At 40.7% G+C, this 7834-nt stretch overlaps 1 pseudogene; it reads right to left on the bottom strand.

The window, feature by feature from the left end:
* Positions 1-1508: 1508 nt before the first annotated feature.
* Positions 1509-2424, bottom strand: LOC148696958 (uncharacterized; annotated as a pseudogene).
* Positions 2425-7834: the final 5410 nt, after the last annotated feature.

Genomic DNA, 7834 nt, shown 5'->3' on the forward strand with positions numbered 1-7834 from the left:
AGCATTGAGTAGAACAGTAAGGAGATGGCCATAAGCTTAGATCTGGTAGAGGAGAAGTACAAGCAAACCATCACTCGCATTGCAGCCTACTTGTATCATCTACTCTCCAATTACAACGAAAGGGCAAAGATCCAGCAGTTCCAACCCGAAGATCTAGTCCTAAGAAAGGTATTCATCATTACCTGCATAGAAGGCTCCAAAAAGATAGATCTTATCTGGGAAGGTCCGTACAAGATCAGCAAAGTAGGCGGTAAAGGCAATTAGACCCTTACCACCATGAACCAAAAAGAGATCGAAAAATAATGAAACGCCTACAATCTAATGAAGCACCATGTTTGACCTCCCACTACGTCAAGGCTTGAAAATTTTTGAGCAGCTCAACGCGCACCACTTTGCGAACTGAGGAATATCTAGTTATTATGCAGTCTCTACTTTACAGTTAAGTTTTCATTCGTTTCGCTCGTTTTTCAATGAGGAATTCAGATGTAATTTACAACTTGGCTTGACTACATAACTATAACAACTGATCATTCCTGCACTTCAAAAGAAGACCACACCCTTCTTAGGGACTTATCGCATGAAGGTAAACCAATTCCCCAACACCCATATGGGTCTGCTCTCCAAAGCGGGAGGATAAACTCTACACTTTAAATATCCAGACGTGGATGAGCCAGGCTGCCTTAGTATAACTAGATGCACGATGGCTTGCACCGGGATTCCGGGAAATAACTATAATGGTCATTTTCAAAGGTTAGCTAACTAAAGGATTTTGGGTCTCTTGGCCTAATCTGTGGCGAACCTGGCCCTAGAGACGAAGAGGGCACATAACGTAGTACGCCCTATAGATGGCTGCCCTGGAACCCTAAAGCTGCAACCGAGTGCACTAAGGTAGCTTACGGTTTCCAGAAGACCACCTACAGCTTACCCTTCGAGTAGTAAGCAGCGCTGAACTTATACAACCACATATTTTTGTAAGAGGCTAAACAAGTTAGCACACGTATACGAAGCTTTATCCATTGCCAACATGTTATGCAGTCGATGGGCTTCATTTCTGCCAAAGCGTGGAACAATCTACACCAAGTCCTAAAATGTTGTGATACTTGCTACGTAACCTACGGAATTGGAGAAAGCCAAGGTTAACAGCCTAGTGGTTACGCGGACTTGTCTGCTTCTGTAAGTAAGGCGTTTGGCGGCCAACCCTTTGGCTAACAACTTTGCAAAGTTCTACACCAACACCTACGGCTGCATAGGCTACGCAGGCCTGTCTGTTTATAGAAAAGTAGCATTCCCGCCACTAGTCTATAAAGCCTAAAGGTTAGGGCATGAACAAAATAAGCGAAGATGGAAAAAAAGCGAAGGAAGCAAGTTTATTAAATTTTCTAGCAAAATTGATAAATGACTAGCAAAGACCAAAGGAGTTCAAGTAAAGCAAAAAGCAACAAGGAAAACAAAGAAAATCGTAAAGGCTACATAGAAGACTACTTTTCAGCAGCTTGGACATCCCACGACTACTCAATCGCCACACCTTCAGTAGCCACGACGGTCTCAGCAATGGCACCATTCAGTTCTTCACCCCCAGCTGCCCCATCCTGGGCACCAACCTCTTTGACTACTTCACCAATAGAAGCCTCAAAAGTAAAGGCGAGCAAGTCTTCTAGAGAAATAGAGAATGTCTCGACGTATTAACCAAAAAACTTAAAGTCAGACCGCCGCCCAAAGAAATAGTCTACATAATCCAGCTTGTAGAAATCAGCTTCACTCTGAGTAAGCGAAGCCTCGAACCCAACCTTTTCACCCTTCAACTATTCATTCTCCTCAAGTAGACAAGCACGGACCCACTGCAACTCCTCAATTTCCTTCTTCAAACTGTCGTTAATCTTCAAAACACCTTGGAGTTCCAACATTTAAGGCTCAAACCTGTCAATGACCTTCTTGAAGTAGATCACTTGGTTGTAAGCAACGATTATTTCTTCATCTTTTGCGTATGCAGCAAAGCGAAGCTTAGGGACGACACGCTTAAGGTCTTGAATCTGAGGTATGTAACACCTGATCTCCTTCTCTGCACTTTCATACTTTACTTGGATCGCGTCAAGCCTAGTCTTCAAATCCATGATCTTTTGGCGAGTGGTCTCAAGTTGTAGAGAAGGGGGCAGAGATATTAGACCCCTTCAAAGTAATAAGCTCAGATTCCAACTTCTTGACTTTCTTAGCCATGGAGTAAGCTTCGGCTACCATAGTTCTTACCACTTCCTTGGCAACCTTTGTATCCTCTTGATCAAGGAACATAGACTCGGCTGCTAGAATTGCCGTTTTCTGCATCATAGCCAGCAGAGCGGTTCTCCTAGACTCGATTGTATGCTTCGCAAATGAACTTGGGCCAACAACTCCTTTAACGCCATCAACAAACTTGGCACACACATCCATGTCCTCGAGCAGATTTGGTCTCAAAAATGCACAAATCTCAGCAGCTTCCCCGGAAACAAACTTGGTAGATTTCTCATAACTGCCCGCATGAGTAGTCTCATTCTTCTCAGTAGACGAATCGGTCTCCACAACAGAGGGAACAGGTTTTGGCTCCACTTTAGCATGCAAAAGCACCTTGCCATTCTTCATAGTAGCAAGCCTCTTCAAAGGTGAACCAGACTTAGCCTCAGACAGACGTTTTGACACAAATTTCAGCGCTGGAGCCACGGAGGAACTTCTACGTTGAGCAATCCTGTCAGCATTTGAACTAGCCACCTTTGGAATAGCAGGCATTGTCGGCATGGATCTAGCAGCCTCATTATTCTCACCCTTGTGAGAAGTCAAGTCAATCACAAGCTTGGGGGCAGCCGGTGAACCCTCGTAAGTAGTGGAAGAAGTCTTTGGCTTTTTCTCAGCTGACATCTCTTGAGCAAGCGAGGAAGGTCTCTTCTTCCCACCTTCACTTATAACGGGCTCCACAACGGCGAACGAACGAGCTAATGCCTCTGCCTTGATTCGCTTTATCTCCTCTCTTGGGGGCAGCTCACCTTTCTCCCGACGAAGATGACTAAGTAACCAACACCACTCACGGTATTCAGAAGGGATACTCAGAGCGATATGCACTTTCTTCATGTCCCGAGAAATCTTAGGAGTTGAGCCAAATTCCAATTCTACAAAAGTAGTGGGAGACAATCAGAAAATTAAAGAACAGCTTAACATAAATACAAAGCAGCCGAAAGATTAAGTAGCTTACTTACCAGATATGAAAACCATTGGAACACGTAGCTCGGGGGAAGAATCAGACAATCATTCTCCACTTATCTCCAAAGTCTCCTTGGCCCAGTCATGATCTCCCTTGCTCGAATGATCACAGAGCTTATGGCAAGATCACATATGCCTAACTTCCTCGATGTGGCCTATGTCAAAGAAGTACCAAAATTCGTTGACGGTTAGATCTAAGTCAAAGAATTGGCTTAGATTGAGGAATACCACCATTACGATGATCGCGTTCGGAGAGCATTGAGTGGGAGCACACTTCATAGAGCAAAGTACTTTGATAGGAGCATATTCATGCGACTTAAATGGCTTGTTCTCGTGCATTTACGTTATGTTTCTTTAGTTATTTTAGTACTTTAAGCTATTTTCGTGTGTTTGTAGGTCGAAAGGGCTAAAGAAGCAAAAAGATGCATTTTGGAGACTTTTGGAGCACTTTTGGGCTAAGGATGGAAAGCTTATGCTTGGAGCCAAAGTGTTGGACGAAATTGAAAACCTAATTGAAGACCAAAGTGTTGGAACCTTGTTCCCTTTAGTTTTAGGATATTTAAACCTTTCCTATATCCTTAGTCGTGCATAACATTCCAACATTCCACTCCTTCATTCACCACTTATCATATCATACACTTATCTTATCATCACCACATATCATATATTTATTACTTATCATATCATTCATTCATCTACATATCAATAACCACTTATCTTATCACTCAACATATCATTCACTTATCACTTATCTTATCATTCACTTATCACTTATCTTATCATTCACTTACCACTCAACATATCACTCAACATATCATACACTTATCACTCATCACACTTCATCATTATACCACCATTCATTCTTTAAAACACATGCACATTCACACACACTTCACACAAACAACATTCACATGCAAACACAAGCTTTAACCAACAAACAAAACAGCCAACACATGCACCAAAACACCTTTGCCGTGGCCTTCACTCCCCCTTGCATTTTCAGCCATTCCACTTCATCATTACACCACCTTCTCCATCTTTAATCACATGCACCACCAATTCAACACATGCACTTGTTCCTCCATTAAATCAACCACATTCATCACCAAAGAACCCTTGTGCCGTGAGTTCCATTGCATTTCCAGCATCTTCACATGCATTCCCTTCACATTCACCCACATGCACATTCAATCATTCACTCATGCACCCTTTATTCTTCATCATTCAAGCCATGCACATTTAATCATTCATTTCCAAACTCAATGCCGTGGCTTTCCCATTCCATTTTCAGCACCAAAACAGCATTCACATGCAATTCCACAAACATTGCCGTGGCCTACTCACAATTCCAGCATCTTCACATGTCTTTCTAGCTTTCCCTTTTATTTCCACCACTCATTCTTCATCATTTCAGCCACCTACATGCATTAATTATTAAACTCTTCATCATTGCATCCAGAAAATGAGTAAGAAAGCTTCCCAAACACATGCATACATACACCATTTTCAGCACACACATGCAAATCCATCCATGCCGTGGGTTCCCTTTGCTCCCCTTTGTGCAATTCCAGTTTTCACATGTGTCCTAGCTGTTTTTCCATCATTCCTCCACACAAATGCTTAAACAAACAGCCATATGTTCCCTCCACTACCCCTATAAATACCCTAGCATTCATTCATTCATCACATCTCATATCTCATTTCATACACAACACACCACAAACACTTACATTCCTTCTCTTTGCCGTGAGTCCCCTTAGAATCCAAAACCATCTTTCCATTTCCACCACTTCCCAACCCTCCAAACCACTCCTCTACCATTTCCATAATCCCCCAAACCTCACCTTAGACCTTGTGCTACAATAACGAGGAAGATAAGAGGGCCTAAACGTTCATACAATTCAAGTTTGAGTTGTTGGAATGTTTAGGTGTTTCTTTGATTTCAAAGTTTAAATTCAATTCTCTTTGTTTTGTACGTATGAGGAATGGAAGAGAAGAGTGCCTAAACGTTCATACAATTCAAGTTTGAGTTGTTGGAATGTTTAGGTGTTTCTTTAATTTCAAAGTTATGAGGAAATAAACCCCCCTTTAGCTAGGGGGTGATTCGAAACTATGTTTATATTTGCAATATGAATTGATTAACTTTCGTTGGAATTTCATAAGTTGTGGATTCAATTCGTTTAACTGTTTGATTGATAACTTATTTATGTATGTTCATTGAGATTGCAAGCTTAATTTTCATGCATGAATATGACGCTAGAATATAAGTGAGTTTCACCTAAACGTTACGAACTTATATTCACAAGTAGTGGAGGTTGCTCATAAACAATCGCGTTAAACGAATTCTTGGCATAAGTTTCATGCGTATTCCATAGTAACGAATGCCTCGTCGATGTTTATGATTTCCGTTGAACTTAATGATCTTTGTTGAATGTCTCTATCATGCGTATTCCATAGTTAGGGACTTTGATTAAGAATAATTTGGTTGTAATGCGTATTCCATTCAATCCAACGAATCTAGGGAAATCTGAAAGTTAATTTAAGCGAACCTAATTAACTTGGAGCATTGAGTTTCATAATTTATCGAAAGACCAACTGAGAATCAATCTTGTATGCAAGTGTAACATGTATGGAGATGAACCCCTTAGCTAGCATTCATCCATAAACTTCATATTTACATTCTGTCTAGTTTATTAACTTGTTTCGTTATTTCAATTTTCGTAAAAACCTCAATCCCCCTTTTTCTTTAATGTTCATTTTAGTTAGAATTCAATTTAGTTTGTGTTTTTAAAGCATTTTGAGTTTTTGGTTTGTCTTAGTGTTTTAAATTTTAATTTTGCATTCTTTGAGTCTAGTTTAGTGTTTTAAACTTTATTTTACGTTTTTGAGTCAGTTTCCAAGAGATTTGCAATCCCTCCTAATCCCCGGTCCAGAACGATCCCTCACTTATCCATTCTACTACAATTGTCAAACGAGGGTTTAATTTGAGTGTCAAGTAATTCTCGCACCATACTTCTTGAAAGAAACAAGGCATGGGAAAGGTAAATTCCAACACAAAGTAGTAAGGGTGGAACTTAATGGCTCTCTGAGCCCCATTACATGGCTTATGGCTGTTACCATCCTTGACACGCTTCACACACACTCCCAACAGAATAGTGTGTCTATATGCCTCAAGAAGTATCTAAATAAGTCATTGGAGATAATTTTGAAATGAGCAGCCTTGAAGTAGCCAACCTTGCTCAAAGACCCGCCTTGACGATACAATGGCGACACACCATCATCGTTCTTGTGGCTCGAGGAAAACAGGCTTGAAGAAATTCTACAAAGACGAGAAGAAGATTCGTTAGATAGTTGCTTGCAAAAAAAATAATAAAAAAATAAATAAAAATAAATAAAAGAAAGAAGGCCCGTGGCTCCCTAGCCCATCACCATCAGCCCAAGCTCCAGCCCTAACACAACATCATGATGCCCTAGTGCCCAGACCAGAGGCGAAGCCACGCCGAGCCACACACAACAACAACTTTGACGTGGCTTCCAAGCTAACTTTTCACACCTTCTTGACCCCCGTCGAGCCAAATTTCAAGCCCCGAGGCTCTAAAAAAAATTAAAAAGACAAGAAAACTTAATTTTTCTTACCTTGAAGTGGCGTGCAGACGAAGTAAGCAACGAAATACGATCGTTTTTATGGGCAAGATGTAGAAGATTGCTAGAGGAAGGGGAATAAATATCCTCTAGCCTTCTCTCTCTTGTAAGGTAGAATAAATTGCTCTCCAAAGTTGATTTAATAATCTACTTAAGGTAGACTTAAATAAACTTTGGGAGAAATTTATTTTCCTTTCCTAGGAGGATCTAATTTCCAATTAAAGAGGGAATCTACATCAAAATGAGAAACAATCCTATGTTTCCTAAAGCAAGAAGATCTCTACACCTGCTGCCCTTTTCTACGAGCAGCCTAACAGGTGTGGGGGCATTTGTGGAGCCAAAAAATAATCGAGAAAAATATGGAGGCGACACGTGGATTCTTGGGTTAAAAAGACGAAATTACCCTTAAGGCACATCGGAACTCCTACGCGCACGCAGTAGACAATCACGACTCAATCAAGGTCAAAAGTGATCAAAATAGGTATTTATTCAAAACTTATTTCATCAATCCTCATCAAATCCTCCCCACAAGGTAACTGCCAAATTATTTCTTCCAAATTATATTAATTAGCTAATTAATTGATTGTAATTAACACCTAATGTGGCAGGTCCCCATTCTCCTAATAGGGCTAGCCACCCTTATTTTCTCCAAAACCTAATTTCAATGCTCTTGCTAAATTCTCCAAATTTCTCTAAATACTTTTCCCTCAAATTCTAACTTTGGCATCGGAGGTTATTCGGCCAAAGCCCCCCCTCTTCCCCCCAATTCATCGTGAGTGCGTGAGGCTCTTGGTCTTAACCTAAGGTGTTAATTGTTTTGTAAGTGCAATTTTGTCCAAGAAGAAGAAGGCGAAAATTTGCATCCACAGTCTCCTTTTGCATTTATTTTGATAATGGTCACGTGAACTTGCTGCATGTCCTGTATTTTGCTTTATTTTCCTAGAGCCCTTCTAGTAGTATAGGTAAT

The sequence above is a fragment of the Pyrus communis genome, chromosome 5 (assembly GCF_041283825.1).
Source record: "Pyrus communis isolate YQ-2024b chromosome 5, ASM4128382v1, whole genome shotgun sequence".
NCBI lineage: Eukaryota > Viridiplantae > Streptophyta > Magnoliopsida > Rosales > Rosaceae > Pyrus > Pyrus communis.